Source organism: Palaemon carinicauda, chromosome 33 (assembly GCF_036898095.1).
Source record: "Palaemon carinicauda isolate YSFRI2023 chromosome 33, ASM3689809v2, whole genome shotgun sequence".
Classification (NCBI taxonomy): Eukaryota; Metazoa; Arthropoda; class Malacostraca; order Decapoda; family Palaemonidae; genus Palaemon; species Palaemon carinicauda.
The window spans coordinates 30,374,785-30,393,765 of NC_090757.1; the positions used below are offsets into that span (position 1 = coordinate 30,374,785).

Below are 18,981 nucleotides of genomic sequence, written 5' to 3' on the forward strand. Positions count from 1 at the left end.
AAATCAGTCAATTTATCTGTCGCTCCTTTTCCAGGTTTTAGATATTTTTCCCTATGATGACAAAGAAAATTTTTTTTCCATCGTATTTAAATGCACCAAAAATTCTTCGCTTGGTTGCATTAGTTTTCCATCTCTTGCACTTATGGCACCAATCCACGTGCCATCTCCCTTCGTCGCTGCAGTTCCAAGGAATTCATATTCAGGAAACTTACGAGCTATATAACCACCTACGTATTGTAAGCCTCCATCTTCCATCGCTTTCCCTAATGCTTCTTTTTCAGTGTCAAATTTTACATATTCATCATTTTGCAAATCATTAACAAATTCCACTGGCAAACAAAACAGCATTGCCGATAGACTCAGCTCTTTTTGAATAGAAGTTTCTGCATCTACAAAGGATGCGCTTTGTTCGACAGGAAAACCCAGGTCACTCCGGCCTCCCCCGCGTTCGACCCAGGTCACTCCGGCCTCCCCCGCGTTCGACCCAGGTCACTCCGGCCTCCCCCGCGTTCGACCCAGGTCACTCCGACCTCCCCCGCGTTCGACCCAGGTCACTCCGACCTCCCCCGCGTTCGACCCAGGTCACTCCGGCCTCCCCCGCGTTCGACCCAGGTCACTCCGGCCTCCCCCGCGTTCGACCCAGGTCACTCCGGCCTCCCCCGCGTTCGACCCAGGTCACTCCGACCTCCCCCGCGTTCGAAACACCCTGTGTTATTTCCCAACACGACTCAAGGTCACAGTTCCCACTTCCCCTAACTCCCTCATTATCTTATCTCCCCTACTCTATCACGTATGTCCTATAGTCTCTCTCTCTCTCTCTCTCTCTCTCTCTCTTAGTGGACAGAAGGGTGTTGCCTTAATTATCACTTTTCGGATTATTTACGAAGTATAAATACTCTTCAACTCCTACGCACAATATAAATATGGGTCAATAAAAAAAAGAGAGTCCGGTAAAAGCTGGGTCAAGTCACAACAACCTGACATCTCTCTCTCTCTCTCTCTCTCTCTCTCTCTCTCTCTCTCTCTCTCTCTCTCTCTCTCTCTCTCTCTCTTCCTCCGTAATAATAAATACTATTAATGATAATAACGATTATGATAGTAGAGGTAGAAATTTACTACTACTACCACTACTACTACTACTACTAGTAGTAGTAGTTACTACTACTACTACTACTACTAGTAGTAGTAGTAGTAGTAGTAGTAGTAATAGTAGAAATTTACTACTACTAATATTACTACTACTACCACCACCATACTGCTACTACAAAACATACTAGCTTTTTGAGTTAGCGTAATAGATATTAGTCGTTAACGCTGTCTCCTTCCTCGGAGTTGAGGTACCGAGGTTTTCGAAACACAAAACGACTTTCTAGATATAGTATAATTAGTGGACAGGAGTGACTTGGGTGGTAGGCCGGAGTGCCTGAGGGCCGGTGTAACTAGAGGCCGCAGTGACTGTAAACCGTGTACACCACATTTGCTTGTAAACAACTGCCCGGTCCAGGGGTGATCGACCTTTGGTATGCTTGGGTGGAAATAGTCTATAGACCTTGGCCGCACCTATAGGTCCTGCCTACGCCACAGTCTGTACCTGCGCAGAAGTGTCATATTTTTGGTCGGGGTTGAGAAGACCACCTTAATCTATAAACCTTGGTCAAACCAAACGAAAGTTGCGGGTGAGAGACAGAATATATCGTATCGAAGTCTGACGATTTCGGCCATTTTACCTGGAGTTTTCGGTTTAAAGAAGTTCTGAAACAGAAGATGGATTAAGGTCTTAGAGGCGAGCGAGTTCCGTCAGTCGTAATCCCGGATATATTCACATTTTCAGCTCTTTTTTTATTTAGGTGGTCAGTGGAAAACTATTAGGAACCTCGGAAGAATTTTGATCTTAGGTCAACCAGGGATACATAGGAAGGGCATTCATGAATTACAAGTCATTCAAAAATACATTTCTCCAGAAAACCCACGTGTTATATTCATATGTATATGTATATATATATATATATATATATATATATATATATATATATATATATATATATATATATATATATATATATATATATATATGTATATATATGTGCGTATATATATATATATATATATATATATATATATATATATATATATATATATATATATATATATATATATATATATATATATATATAAAATAGGTAATCTGCTTTATTTTATTAAATCATCTATTATCAAAATTTTACACAATTACACAATTAATTTTACTCATGCTTAGTTGAATCGTTGAATGACCTTTATAGTGCATAATGGTTCGACTATGCCGTAAATTCTATAATGCACCCACCCATATCTCAAGTCTTTGAGGAATGAAATTTCTGCTCATAAGATTAGGACTCTAATCACGTCATTGAAAGCCATAAAAGTCATTTCGAACAAGCCTTGTTTATAAAGCACTGTTTCTGATAAGTACAGAACGTCAATCGACAGCAGTTATAATGGCTACGCCTACAAAGCGTTCTCTCTCATGTTCACAGATATTTTACCAAAGGAAGGAAAATTATTTCCATACGTTACATTTACTGTACATACCGAGGCCATTTTCCTTTTATAATAAAATAAACTTTTGGCTACCCTTTCCTATTATAGCCAGAAAATATGGAAATGTAAAACGTTGAAATCTACAAATCATTTAAATAATGGCATAGATATTTCTTAATAGGAAATTTTTAAACACACACACACATATATATATATATATATATATATATATATATATATATATATATATATATATATATATATATATATATATATATATATATATATATATATATATATATATATATATATATATATATATATATATATATATATATACACACACACATATATATATATATATATATATATATATATATATATATATATATATATATATATATATATATATATATATATATATATACATATATATACATATATATATATATATATATATATATAGAGAGAGAGAGAGAGAGAGAGAGAGAGAGAGAGAGAGAGAGAGAGAGAGAGAGAGAGAGAGAGAGAGAGAGAGAGAGAGAGGGGTCATGAAAGCAAAATGTACATAAATCCAATAATTCCAATAAATTGGGAATCAAAACTATAAAGATTGAAATAACCAGAGGTTAAAAGGTTAAGATTTGATTGTCAAATTCCTCTTGGACAAAGATAGGATTAGCCTGACACTATAAATCAGTTAATACGCAGATCAGATTCGCTGTTCCTATATTGGCTTTAATACCCCAAGAAGAAGAAGAAGAAGACGGTATGATGTCCGAAATTTTTTGATGTAGATATGATGCATTGAGAAAAGAGCCTTTCTCATCCGCCACTTTTCGTTTGTTAAACAGTTTTTTTGGGCTCAAGCCATGGCGTCCTGATGGAAGGTTCCTGTTTGGTAGCTTCCTTGGGTATAAGACTACTAAGATATTCCCAGAGAATTTAACCACAGGTTATCACAGAATTCTAACTTCTGGAGCGAGTATCTCAAAGGTTTCCCTTTAAGACATCGTAATACAACAGGGGACACGCATGTCTGAACGTGCCACATAGCTATCTCCACCCCGAACAGAGTTAATGCTTCGGTGTGTAAGGGCTGAGAATAGCTGGGAGCCGTTCCACAGCTAATCTCACTCGTGGCTACTACTGATACTCGAGACGTAAACAAACGGACGCCATTGCTCTAATGACGTCACGCGCGTCTTTATCCTTTGTTTAGTAGCTGCCCTACTTAGACGGATTTTCCCTTGTGTTAACTTTATCGCTTTGCATCTTCGCTATGTCGTTACCTTCAGCCTCGCCTTCTTCTGGAAAGTTGAGTACAAGGTTCCAGTATTGTTTAATTAAGCTCTGGCCGTAAAGTAAATATTATTTTGCGAAATAATTGATGTTTTGTGGCAGAGCTGTGCCTCTACCGGACCCGCCATTTTATGGCGTCGTTGTTGTTTTGCATGTCTTATTTAGTTAGCCACAACAAGGCTTCCGGCATTATATACTAATCGAATACATTAGTTTATTTAGTCTTCATAGCTAGGAACTTTTATATCGTGTTTTGACGCTTTTTATCGGTCATCGATTGACCTTATACCAGTCGGCTACTATAGCCCCCAGGCCAGGAGCCTACATACAAGTGTTCATGCATGATTTATTAGTGATCCTAGACTAAGTTATGAAGATAGTGGCATTATTAATTTACAATACTTTTGACTAGTGATGCAAATGTTTTCGCCTTCAGGGACCATATAGGGGATAGGCTAGTCAGTGATTCTTTCTAGCCTAACCTAACCTTAGGACCCCTATATGCTTCCTTCATCCCCTGCCTTGGCATTCCCTCTATTTAGCCTTGATCCCTTTTCTGAGTAAAGGGATTAATTGTCTAATAGAGTATATATCGCCTCTCAGTCCTCCCTAAAGGAATGAACCCCCTTTAGGATTGCGTCTGAGAGTGAGGTTAGGCTAGCCTACCTCTATGGCTAGGATAGTCTATGACTTTCCTGCGATAGCGATATGTCTTCTTCCTTGCCTAGTTCAGGACTTTTAGCCCTGTTCTAGGTCGGGTTAGGAAGGTTTCTCTGTTCCATGCTGAAACTGTACTCTTGCACCGTTTTAGCCGATCAGCCTGATCTTAGGTTAGGGAATGTCCTCCCTTCCCTTAGTGGCCGCTCTGGTACAGAAACCCTTCCTGGGAAGACCTCTCTCTTCTCCCTCCCCACCTATCTCTTGTATAGCCTAGCCTATGCTTAGGTTAGTTTATACTCATCTGTCCCCTGTCCTACAACTCCTCCTTAGGGTGGATGAGTAGGGCTACCCGAGCTTCCCTGTGCAGTCCGCTCTGGTACATATACCTTCATAGTGTCCTATAAGGTTAGTTACTAGTATAGTTCTGCATAGGGGAGTCTCCCCCCCCCTATTGGGTGTTCCCTAGCCCTCCCTTGGGCTACCTGCTCCCGGTCCCTAGTGACCCCTGCTTATGGATGTTAGAGCCTGTCTCTATCATGGGTACACCCTCTCAGGGAGGGGGAGGGATGTCCGGAACCCTGACGGTACTTCCTGCATCCCTTCCCCCCTCCCCCTGTCTCTCTATCTATCCGGGTGCCAGTCTCTTGCCGCCTCTACTGTCGGCAATACCTGCCTCCCTCTTGGTGACTTCCCTACCCTTGCCGCCAGCCCCCCGTGTACCGAGGGACTGCCGGCTACCGCCGGCTACTACCGGCGGCTCTCCTACTCCTATCTAATCGTCCGCTTGCCGGTCGATCACCGGAGTGCCGGCATATACTGCCGGCAACCCGATACTACCTGTACCATCCTTATCCCAGTCACCAACCTGGCATCCTCCGGCTGCCGGAGCCGCCGCTTCCTGCCGGCGTGCCGCCGTTGTGCCGGCGGCCGCCATCCTGGTATCTAACTGACTTTTGAAAATTGTCTGTTCTAATGCCAGAATCTATGCGGGAGCGAGCTCCGGCATGCCGGCGGCTTGCCGGATGCCCCAGAGGCGTCAAGAATACTTGCACCCCCTCACTGTAGCTATCATAAGACTAGGATAGCCCTACATAGCAAATAGATAAGCTGCTTTGCTTTTAAGATCAGTACCTAGTACTGCTCTATTAGTGATCATGCTGTCTCTTTGCATTCTTCTAAATTCCAGCATGCTATGTGCATCTTAGCACGGCTGGTTGCCAGAAGCAGTTACCTTTAATGAGGCCTTCTGGCTCTTAACTGGGAACCGAATGAATTCGATCCCAACCTTGTCCTTGGCTTTCCATGGAGTTCCAAAATAATGGGAATCCTAGGAAACTATATCCAATGATCTCGGTCATTTGGATTATCCCAGGACCAAGCTTATGGTAACCAGCCGGGCGAGATGCATGGAGCGTGTTCTCCTTTACTGTTTTCATTCTTTATGCATCACACCTTCTTTAAGTTAAAATTAATGATTAATATTAACTTAGTTTAAGAGCCATTCTTATGACTCCCCCATACTCATTTTCTCTTTCTTCCACAGGAGGAGCAGATGAAGTGTGACTTCGCCTTCTGCGCTGTGAAACGCCCGCAGTTTTACGGGCATACGGCTTGCAGGACTCACGCCCCTTGTGCAGACAAGAAAGGGGATTTGAAGTTCTGGAATCCACTAGATTGTACGGTCTGCCAGGCCCACCTAGTTGAGGCCTTCCATAACCCTCCCTCAGCGGAGGTTAGAGACATTTCTCGTGAAAAGCTGCGCAAGTGGGTGCGTGGCTTTCAGAAAAATGCTACCGGACCGTACCTGGCCACCGAAGAACTGAGGTCCCTGTTGTTCCCTAAGGCCTCCCCTGACTCAGTGGTTCCGAAAGAAGCAATCCCCACTGTCCAAATTACGGTGGAACCTGATGTGGTCATGGCTCAGTCCATGCATGAGTGTCGTTTAGATTCCGAGGATGATGAACAGATCTCTGACGTCTCGGAAGACACGGAGAAGACGCTTATGGCTCAAGGAGCCGAAGAGGACGAAGACAAGGTGGAATACACCGAGTCGGAGCTTGGAGCTCCTCCCTCATCCATCCCTCCGCCTACTCCTACACCGACGGATGTGTCCATTCCGTCTACCTCCTCGACCCCGGATCCTTCTTCGTCTACCCAAGAACTGATCCGGCTGATTAGAGCTGTCATGGACGACAGACTGAAGGAGAACCAGGAGTCCATCAGGTCAATGATTGGATCCAGAGAACCGAAGAAAATTTCGGTTAAGGATCTCCCAGCTTGCTCTCATGCCAACCCGTGGAGGTATGCAGAGCATATGGTTATTGCGACCGGCAGGATCTTTGTTAGTGACAAGATCGGCACGGTCCCGCTGGAAGATGTGGAGTTCTTCCCAAGCTTCGAGGCCTACCCGGACTGTTACGTCCGGCTTCGTTCCGAACCTGCCTCGAAGGAAGAGACCGAACCTAAAGAAGAGATAGTGTTCGATCTCGCAAAGGCCCAGGCTATGCTAGCCTCCGCATTTAAGAGCAGGGGCTTTACCTGCTCTAAGCTTCCTGCCTTGAGCAAGAAGCATCCTACATACGTCGCACCTGACACTGCGGTTCTTCCTTTCTTGGAAAAGGCCTTAGCTGCATGCCTTAAAGCGGCGGAAGAAGGAAAACCCTGCCCTGCACTGGAGGAGTGCAGACCCTTCTCCATCGTGACACCCCCTGACGCTCGACACTGGAAAGATGTTCAGCATACTTTCGTCGTGGGTAGGCTCGATCCTGACGTCGCCGGACGTCAGTTTAATGAGGACCTCCCTAAGCTCAATGATCACCTCCTTCGCCGGGAACAAGACACGAAGGAGAGGCTTGCGGCATCTCTTTCTCATCAAGTCCAACTGGAAGTGATGGCCTGTGACACAAGAGTACCTGATCACTACATGGTACTAGCCAAATCCCACTTACTTACAGTAATGAAGGACTTGTACCATTTCATAAAGGCTCGTAGAGCCTGTCGTGAATTCGTGTTTGTCGGTGCCACCGTGAAACACGAACCCCGGAGGCTGATTTCCTCCAACATCTGGGGAAAGCACCTGTTTCCTTCTGACCTTGTCAAGGAAATAACTGACAGAGCCGCCACGGAGAATAGGAACCTTCTCCACAAGTGGGGCATGTCCAGAAAAAGGAAACCCTCTCAGGACGATGGACCTCAGCCTAAGAGGAAACCACAGAAGCCAAAACCCCAGCAACGTCAACAACGACGTCAGTTTCCGGGACCCGCTACCTCCCAAGTGGTTGCCCAACCACAGCAGACCTTTCAATTTGTCCCCCAACCGGTGTTGTCACAGTCACCGGTCTTCACCCCTGCCTTTGAGCAACCATCCACTACCTTTCATGCCAAAGGTAGAGGCTCGTCCAGGGGTGCAAGCAGAGACGCATCTCGTCGTCCCTCCAGAGGTAGAGGAGGAAAGGGAGCTAGCGGCCGAGGCAACAAGTCCTCGGGACACCAGAAGCAATGAAGTGCTTCCGGTGGGAGGAAGACTCCGCCAATTCCAGGATCGTTGGACCTTCGATCCCTGGGCACACAGCATCATCAAGAACGGTCTAGGCTGGAGTTGGGTGCAACCACCCCCAATCTTCCAGCGGTTCTTTCAACAATCGACCCCCATTCTGGAAGAATATGTTCTAGACCTCTTGAACAAGAAGGTGATAAGGAAGGTAAAGTCCACCAGGTTCCAAGGGAGACTGTTTTGCGTTCCCAAGAAGGACTCAGACAAGCTCAGAGTCATTCTGGACTTATCCCCCCTCAACAAGTTCATAGAGAACAACAAATTCAAGATGCTGACGCTTCAACAAATAAGGACCCTTCTGCCTCAAGGTTCCTACACGGTCTCTATAGACCTGGCGGATGCCTATTGGCACATTCCAATGAACCATCACGCTTCCTCCTACCTAGGATTTCGACTCCAAAGGAAAAGCTACGCCTTCCGGGCCATGCCATTCGGCCTCAATGTGGCCCCTCGGATCTTCACAAAGCTGGCGGATGCCATAGTACAACAGCTCCGCCTAAGAAACGTCCAGGTGATGGCCTACCTCGACGACTGGCTAGTCTGGGCTCCATCGCCCGAAGAGTGTGCAAAGTCTTGCAACGAAGTTACCCAGTACCTAGAACACCTGGGATTCAAGATCAACGAGAAGAAATCTCGCCTCTCTCCAGCTCAGAAGTTTCAGTGGTTGGGAATCCACTGGAATCTTCAGTCACACCGCCTTTCCATCCCCCAGAAGAAAAGGAAGGAAATAGCAGGGTCTGTCAAGCGACTACTGAAATCCAAACGCATTTCAAGACGACAGCAGGAACGAGTTCTAGGCTCTCTACAATTCGCCTCAGTGACAAACCCAGTGCTTCGCGCACAGCTAAAGGATGCCGCGGGAGTCTGGAGACGCTCGGCATCCATCGCTCGAAGAGACCTCAAGAGACGGCTTCCAAACAGACTTCGACGCCTCCTAAAGCCGTGGTCGGAAGCAAAGGCCCTGAAAAGGTCCATTCCTCTCCAACACCCTCCTCCATCACTCAACATCCACACGGATGCCTCACTGGAAGGCTGGGGAGGTCACTCCCACCTGAAACAAGCTCAAGGGACCTGGTCTCCACTATTCAAGACGTTCCACATAAACATCTTGGAGGCCATGGCGGTCCTTCTTACTCTGAAGAAGTTATCCCCGCCGCCCTCGATCCACATCCGTCTAACCCTAGACAACTCGGTGGTAGTTCGTTGTCTCAATCGCCAAGGCTCAAGATCGCCCCAGATAAATCAGGTGCTTCTCCCAATCTTCCGTCTGGCGGAGAAGAAGAAGTGGCACCTGTCTGCAGTTCACCTACAAGGATTCCGCAATGTGACAGCGGATGCTCTATCTCGGACAAACCCGATAGAGTCGGAATGGTCTCTAGACGCAAGATCATTCTCCTTCATCTCTCATCAAGTCCCAGAACTTCAGATAGATCTCTTTGCAACGAGCGACAACAATCAACTTCCTCTGTACGTAGCCCCGTACGAGGACCCCAAAGCAGAAGCGGTGGACGCCATGTCACTGGACTGGAACAGATGGTCCAAGATATACCTGTTCCCTCCCACCAACCTTCTGTTGAAAGTCCTCTCCAAACTGAGAACCTTCAAAGGGACAGCGGCCCTAGTGGCTCCCAAGTGGCCCCGGAGCAACTGGTACCCCCTGGTCCTGGAGCTGCAGCCCAAGCTGATCCCTCTCCCGGGCCCAGTTCTCTCTCAACAAGTACAGAAGTCGACTGTCTTCGCTTCATCATCGAAAATCAAGGACCTTCATCTCATGATTTTCTCTCCCTTGCCGCAAAGAAGAGGTTTGGGATCTCGAAGAAAAGTCTAGACTTCCTAGAGGAATACAAGACCGAATCCACGAGACGGCAATATGAATCATCCTGGAGGAAATGGGTCTCCTTTGTTAAAGCAAAAAATCCTAAAGAAATCACCATTGATTTCTGTATGTCCTTCTTCATTCACCTTCATGGACAAGGATTAGCAGCCAATACGATTTCAACCTGCAAATCGGCTTTGACTAGACCAATTCTATATGCTTTCCAAATTGATCTGTCCAACGACATCTTTAACAAATTACCAAAAGCATGTGCTCGCCTACGCCCAGCACCCCCTCCGAAACCGATCTCCTGGTCACTAGACAAGGTACTCCATTTCGCCTCTAACTTGGACAATGATTCATGCCCCCTCAAGGATCTGACTCAGAAAGTTATATTTTTATTTGCTCTCGCCTCGGGAGCTCGAGTCAGCGAAATAGTGGCATTATCAAGAGAAGAGGGACACATCCTGTTTGCTGATTCAGGAGAAGTGACCCTCTCCCCTGATCCGACGTTTCTCGCTAAAAACGAATTACCCACCAAAAGATGGGGCCCTTGGAGAATATGCCCCCTGAAGGAGGATGTCTCTCTATGTCCAGTAGAGAGTCTCAAGGTCTATCTTCGCAGAACTTCGAACTTTGGTGGAGGCCAACTCTTCAAAGGAGAAACATCGGGCAGCGACCTGTCACTGAAACAATTAAGAGCGAAAATCACCTACTTCATTCGCAGAGCGGATCCGAACAGTACACCCGCTGGTCATGATCCTAGAAAAGTGGCATCGTCTCTGAACTTCTTTCAGAGCATGGACTTTGAGAGCCTTAAAAACTTTACGGGCTGGAAGTCCTCGCGAGTTTTCTTTAAACATTATGCGAAACAAGTGCACGAAGTCAAACATTTTGTGGTAGCCGCAGGTAGTGTTATGAAACCTGCACCTAACTCTGCGTAGAACAGTGAGTTACTTGGGACTCTAACTCTTCGGGTGCCTATGTTGACCCTCGAGCGATTCATAGTGATGTCTAAAAACACTTAGTGCTTTTATAACTGTTCTTATCCCAGGTGAAATGTCATAGTGTCACACAAGTGCCGCATGCCTTGAGCATGATGTGTTGTTTAAAGACTTGCGTTCCTCGAGAACGAGTACCTACTAATCCTGAAATTCCTTTTCAGATTCAAGAGCAAGCCTTTATTTCTATGTACATTATTATTACTGTAAATGAACTTTACTTTTGCTGTAAATTATTTAATTTATGCATTGTGAAATAAAATTTCTATTTTATTACTTATGCGTCTCTTTCAGCTCCTACCTACTATGAAATACATACTGTCATAGTTTTATTTATTCCTCCTCTCTTATGGTCATGAAGAATTTAAGATGTCTAATCCTAAATTATATTCACCTTGTCTCAGTAAGGTTCCTACACGAATACTTACTTCTGATAATCAGGAGATGAACTCTATACACAGTGCCCAACCACCACTGGCCTAATTCAGAATGTTCCTATACAAATATCAAACATTCTGCTTCATCTCTAAGTTCTTAAAAGTTCTTCTGTCAGGATGAATAGCCCTTCAATACCATTTTGACGTCGGCATAGCCCATGGGAACTTCCTACCAATGGGGGGCAGGATACTTCGTTCCTATGGTTCTTTACCTAAGATTACTTTGCTGTTTTGTCAATGCCTAGGCACTTAACACTGGGGGAAAATCTACCACGATACATCGATTCTCTGGTACTCTTCCATCAGGACGCCATGGCTTGAGCCCAAAAAACGGATTTTGAGCGAAGCGAAAAATCTATTTTTGGGTGAGATAGCCTTGGCGTCCTGATGGACCCTCCCTACTACTTCGTCCAGTTTTGTTCCCACCCTACACAATTGTATCATGGTGATGGGCAGCAACTGGCGTCAGGATAAAGACGCGCGTGACGTCATTAGAGCAATGGCGTCCGTTTGTTTACGTCTCGAGTATCAGTAGTAGCCACGAGTGAGATTAGCTGTGGAACGGCTCCCAGCTATTCTCAGCCCTTACACACCGAAGCATTAACTCTGTTCGGGGTGGAGATAGCTATGTGGCACGTTCAGACATGCGTGTCCCCTGTTGTATTACGATGTCTTAAAGGGAAACCTTTGAGATACTCGCTCCAGAAGTTAGAATTCTGTGATAACCTGTGGTTAAATTCTCTGGGAATATCTTAGTAGTCTTATACCCAAGGAAGCTACCAAACAGGAACCTTCCATCAGGACGCCATGGCTATCTCACCCAAAAATAGATTTTTCGCTTCGCTCAAAATCCGTTATTACGTTATCAAGTATTTGCATTTATACCTTTTCCTCTGCAATAAATGTATAATTTATGTAACTAACAACTCGTGTTAGGCTCAAAACGTTTTTATAGCGGTGGAATTTTTTAGAACCTGATTTTTTTTTATTTATTTGGTTGGTTTTATATGAACATCTACTCTTTTGGCAGTGAAATTTTTGAATTAATGAATTGAGTACGAGACCAGATTTTTTTTATAAGGTTCTTCTTCGTTTCACCCTCCACTTTTATGGTGATTATAAGAACCTGTTTACGTCCACATCTGTTCTTCTGATGAAGTTTCAGAATGTAAAGTAGTTTTACCAGATCTCTTCGTTACATTCCTTAACTTTAATGGGTTAATGGTACTTGGAGAAAAGCCGTTATAATGTTGCACCTAAATAAAGGGGTCTTCAATAGAATTATATTTCATTGTACTTATTTTTTCTTTGTATAGGTTTTCTAAAATTTATCTTTAGCTAGCCAATTGTATGCATGTGTTTGTGTTTTTATTATATACATTGTAACTTAATACATATAATGATTATGTATGTATATATATATATATATATATATATATATATATATATATATATATATATATATATATATATATATATATATATATATATATATATATATATATATATATATATATATATATATATATATATATATATATATATATATATATATATATATATATATATATATATATATATATATATATATATATATATATATATATATATATATATATATATATATATATATATATATATATATATATATATATATATATATATATATATATATATATATATATATATATATATATATATATATATATATAATGGATTCTGGCGTAGGAAAAATCAATTTTTAGGTGAGATAGCCATGTCGTCCTGAGGGAAGTTCCTTTTAGGCAGCTTCCTACTGTATAATATTTCTGAGAGTGATATTACAAGAGAATTAACGTCGGGTATCGCAGGGTTCTAACCCCCGGAACAACTATCTTAAGATATCGTGTATAATCAGCGACATATCCATAGATAACCATAGATATCTGCACCCCAAACAGACTTAACCCAGTCTAGGAATCTAAGGAGGAGGATAGGTGGGCGCCGCTACATATCCTCTCCCTTCCTAGTACTGATTTTCCCTGATAAACTCATTCTAAAAGTAAAGATTGAGAATCTCATTACGGTATTAATTTATTTAAGGCACAGGTAATTCAAGCTTAATTATAGGAATAAGCTCAGAAGCTTTGCACCTATCTTATAAAGTGACGGCCCTCCCCATTGATGAAGGGATTATCTAAATGGAAGACAGCCTGTGAATAGTGGTTTTCACACGCCCTTGTTGTATACACGACACCCACAAGGTGATCGCGCGAGGGTAGTAACCTCTGCATTCCATGCTTTTATCTTTCTCTAGTATATTTGGAAGATTTATATTAGAAAAGTGTAAAGAAGGACCTTTTCACCGGGCGTCACAGGCCTCTTCCCAGAAATAGATTTTTCCTACGTCAAAATCCCTTTTGCGGAGTGAGCAATAAGGGACCAGGAACCAAGAACCAGCAGCGCAACTACCTCTTACTGGACCTCTCTTTTTTTATTGGCCCATATTTATATTGTGCGTAGGAGTTGAGAGTACTTATACTTCGTAAATAATCCGAAAAGTGATAATTAAGGCAACGCCCTTCTGTCCACCAAGGGGTAGGGGAGAGAGAGAGAGAGAGAGAGAGAGAGTAGGGGAGATAAGATAATGAGGGAGTTAGGGGAAGTGGGAACTGTGACCTTGAGTCGTGTTGGGAAATAACACAGGGTGTTTTATTTATTGTTTATTGCATATTGCACACACACACACACACACACGCACACACTCACTCAAACAACCCAACAATATATATTGCTAACCTTACACACGTGCATGCCGCCAGGGAGGCTGGAGTGACCTGGGTCGAACGCTGGGGAGGCCGGAGTGACCTGGGTCGAACGCTGGGGAGGCCGGAGTGACCTGGGTCGAACGCGGGGGAGGCCGAAGTGACCTGGGTCGAACGCGGGGGAGGCCGGAGTGACCTGGGTCGAACGCGGGGGAGGCCGGAGTGACCTGGGTCGAACGCGGGGGAGGCCGGAGTGACCTGGGTCGAACGCGGGGGAGGCCGGAGTGACCTGGGTCGAACGCGGGGGAGGCCGGAGTGACCTGGGTCGAACGCGGGGGAGGCCGGAGTGACCTGGGTCGAACGCGGGGGAGGCCGGAGTGACCTGGGTCGAACGCGGGGGAGGCCGGAGTGACCTGGGTCGAACGCGGGGGAGGCCGGAGTGACCTGGGTCGAACGCGGGGGAGGCCGGAGTGACCTGGGTCGAACGCGGGGGAGGCCGGAGTGACCTGGGTCGAACGCGGGGGAGGCCGGAGTGACCTGGGTCGAACGCGGGGGAGGCCGGAGTGACCTGGGTCGAACGCGGGGGAGGCCGGAGTGACCTGGGTCGAACGCGGGGGAGGCCGGAGTGACCTGGGTCGAACGCGGGGGAGGCCGGAGTGACCTGGGTCGAACGCGGGGGAGGCCGGAGTGACCTGGGTCGAACGCGGGGGAGGCCGGAGTGACCTGGGTCGAACGCGGGGGAGGCCGGAGCCGGAAATACTAGGGGCCGGAATAACGAGGGGCCGGAGTGACTTGCTACCGTTTGAAAACTACCCAAACTTGAATGAAATATTTTAAAATTTAGTTTTCAATATGTTTCATTTACTGATTACTTCTATAAAAAGTACTTAATTCAAGTATTTTAAATTTTAATTCTTTAAATTTTTTATAAACCTGTCGCTCTTTCTTTAGATTACGAATAGATTACTTGGAGGATAAGATAACCAACAAAATTCTCGTATTATTATAGACGTCTTTTTTTACTGGAAAAAATATTTTCTAAATTGTGGAAATATCTTTGAACAATTGTCTTGTTGAAGTGAAATAAGAAAGTTAAGAGCACCACGTTGAATTTCATCCTGTCTAGGTTATTAGATATTACGCAATATGTAAGAAGCACATCTGAACCCTGCCAATATCGATTCACAAAAAGCTGTTTCATAATGTGTGTGTGTGTGTGTGTGTGTGTGTGTTGGAGAGAGAGAGAGAGAGAGAGAGAGAGAGAGAGACTGTTTGTAGTTTTTAATGATGTGCTCTATAATATAAACCTGTATCTTAAGTATGTGTGTATGTATGTATATTTGTTTTCATTTGCGCCGCCTACGTTTTACCCCTTGAAGGCGTGGTGCCAGAAGTGTAGAGTCTATCCAATTTTCAGCAGGTCAGTAGGTACAGTATGAAGATCGTAGCCCCTCACACCTTGTCTTTTATCCTAACGGACGCTAATCCTCGTCCAAGACAAGGAGTTTTCATAGTTGAGTGAACTGGTGGGAGACCTCACCCATAACAGTTCCTATTCCAAGTAAACTTGGGCCAATCAATGCAGCAGCTTATTCTGCGTCTGGTATGAACGGGTACCATAGAACACGTTTTACAGACCATTATGATGAATGTTATGTTCCAGTAGACACCCATCGCTTTGTCAGTTATGCTTCTACGACCTATTGTAAGGTCTTTTCTATTTTGATATCTTGTGTTGAGCTTATTTATCACTTGCTGTAGATTGTTCTGTCTTGCAATATTGATGTTTATTGTAGAAAACTTATATATGTCAGTAGTTTGCTCAGCAAATATTAAACAAACAATAAGCTTATCTGTTATGGTTGTCTTGTAAGTATTTTCCAATTAAGACACGCTCTATATGCCTTTTTACTGCACTTGTATATTAGGTCCATTTATTTCAGCCATCATTTTCTCAGTGTTTCTCTTTTGCTTCTATGGCTGCCCTTTTTTGTTGTCCATCTCTCCCAATTTATGTCCATTTCTACAGTGCTCCTGATTAATCCTCAGGTATGACGCAAAAATCTCTAGGTGGGCATAGTATGAAGTATATCGTGGAGACTGGCAAACTTGATCATGTTACTGGTGATGATGTTAACATCCGGATAAAGAAAATGGAAAAAGAAGGAATTGAAATGATAGAAAGGTAAATCAAGAAAGCCAAGGAAATAGGGCTCTTCTGAAATGTTATCCTTTGTACTTAGGTTTGACTTGAGTAAATTGACCACTTTGAAAATCATTGGAGTATGTTAGTATAAAATACATATACTGTATATCAATTTATTGGTCAAATGATCAATTTGAATCTAGTCTGTCATGGAACAGAGGGCTTTAACATGAGGAAGGTTTACATTTATGTTTTGTATTGCATGGCATGGGAAATAACTCAAGATAGCTGTGGTTAGTTGATGATCATCCTCACAGGAGTTACTGTGCATATTATAAACTTTCTGGAGTGGTAAGCATTACATAATGATTAATATGATTGGTGACATAACCTATATAAGGCTTACTAACTAACTATGCTTTAAATTCTCCTTTTTAAACACAAGACTTACCCGGTGGTTATATAAATATAGCTTTAGTCTCTGAGGTCCCGGCAGAAATTCAAAACTCGCGGCAATTTAGATTGAGTAACCAGGTGTAACACCAGCGCCCTCTGTCGCGAGGTACAGAACCGTTCCATGATTCCTCAGATTTTCTCTGCCGCTTATGCCGGCAACATCGTTGGATATTCACTCGTTATTAACCTGAATTGTGGCAGTTATCTTGGTACTACTAATTTGGTTATTGGCATTCGCTTGGTTTTGTTATGTTTGGTATTTGATCGCTATGTTCATAGCTTAAAAGGTAGGATTAGAAGTTTTTTCAACCTACTGTAAAACTAACGAAAAACATGATGGCGGTAGGTAAACGCTCCGCTTACTCTATGACGTCACAGTCATATGACGTAAGCTATGTAGACTACGTAGTATGACTTGCAATTTCTTCCGTTTTCTACAAAGAATGATAAGTGAATACTATCTTACAAACCAAAGTATTTAAGTTTTATAAGATAAAAGATATATGTTATTTTAAGAAAATATTTGTCCTTTTAGTATACTTTCTTTAGATAATCTATTTTCAAAGATTAAATAAACTAGCGTACAGTTTAATTTACGCTACGTAGTAGTCATGACAACCGATATAGTCCCACAATTCTGTGTATGGGTGTTTGCTTTTTCGATATTGGTATAAGATGAAAGGAATCTGTTATTTTGAGAAAATATTTGTCCTTTTAGTATACTTTCTTTAGATAATCTATTTCAGAGATTAAATAAAACTAGCATACAGTTAATTTTACGCTACGTAGGATTCATGACAATCGATATAGTCCCACAATTCTTTGTATCGTTGTTTACTTTTTCGATATTGGGAATACTAATATTTATCGTATAATACATATAGATGTTCCAATTGCAAAGTGTGGCAAATCATCTTTTATTGGAAACCCTTTAGTAATAAGGGTTGTTTACATATGTATATATAAATTATCCCTATATCTGTTCATTTAATATTTTATATAAAATATTTTGTTACAATTTATATAGGATTCACAGAAAACCTATTGCATTCTCATTCAAGCCCTTGACAGAATAGTAAGATCTCTCACAACGGGCAGTTCTACTTATGGTCTTATGTGAAAGAGTTTAAAAGTGCAAGTTTTCAGTGCTAAATATGCAGTGAATTTACAGTATTCAGTACAGTGGAGGGTGTGTCTGCTCGGACCTGTCGTTATCCTAGCCTTAGACCTCTTCCAAGCTCCCCAACCCTTGGGAGAAGGAATGTTGATCGGCGAAAGGAAACGAGAGGCGTTAGAACCCGACCAGATGTCCCCTCGAGCTCGCCCTCGCCGTGGGTAAGTAAAAGTGTTATATAACGCCGAGGGTCAGAGCTTTGGACAACAAGCTACTAACGCTGCTGTAAGAGTTTGACACGATGTTTGTAACTGAGTGAAACTTCTTTGTCTCTCTTGTTCGATGAGCGAATGTTTTAGACGCGAACGGCATAGTTCCGAGCGTCTGAATCGCGAGCGTCATTATTCCGAAAGTCACGTGGGATTGAGCGTCAAGCAGTTGCATAATGTCGAGCCTCCAGCAGTTGGACTTGACGTCGAGTGTCAAGCAGTTAGACATGATGCCGGCCGTCAAGCAGTTACGTGATGTCGAGCGTGAAGCAGTTGGACGTGACGTCTCGTGTCAAGCATAGCTCTAAGCGTCTAGATCGCGAGCGTCTAAATCATGAATGGCATTGTTCCGAGAGTTACGCGACGCCGAACGTCAAGCAGTTGCATGGCGTCTAGCGTCCAGCAGTTGGACTTGACTAAGAGTGTCAAGCATGACGCCGAGCATCAAGCAGTTAGACATGATGCCAAGCGTCAAGCAGTTACATGTGACGTCGAGCATCAAGACTCTGACGTCGTGGTTACACCAGTTGGGCCAAACGTCGAGATCGCGAACGTCTTAGTTCCGATCGTAATGACCGCGAGCGTCTAGCGTTGGAACATACAGTAATAAATATTTACTGGAAAGACATTATTTTCTCAGACCAAGGCCCGCTTGAACTAACTCTTGGTGTCTGTAGGAGGGCGAGAATTAAACACCTAAAAGCTTGAGGCCAGTATTCAGGACCTTAAGGAGTTGACTCCCAGGAAACAAGACATCTCTACCTCGGTTAGAGACTTGTAGGAGGAAGGGATTGACGATCTTTTTTCCCCTATTTATATTTTAGAGGAATTTTCTTATGAGAGGTTCCTTCAGTTGACTTTAAGAAACTCATGAGAGTTTTCTGAAGAGTTTCCTATTTATTTTGTGCCTGCTGCTCCTCGTCCTGCCTTCAGAGTTTTCGCTAAGGAAGGCGTCGAAGGAGT

The 18,981-nt window shown here is 43.5% G+C and overlaps 1 pseudogene; it reads left to right on the top strand.

Moving 5' to 3' along the window:
- The window catches only part of LOC137625913 (uncharacterized), a 455,952-nt pseudogene that overhangs the window by 392,842 nt on the left and 44,129 nt on the right, over positions 1–18,981 (top strand).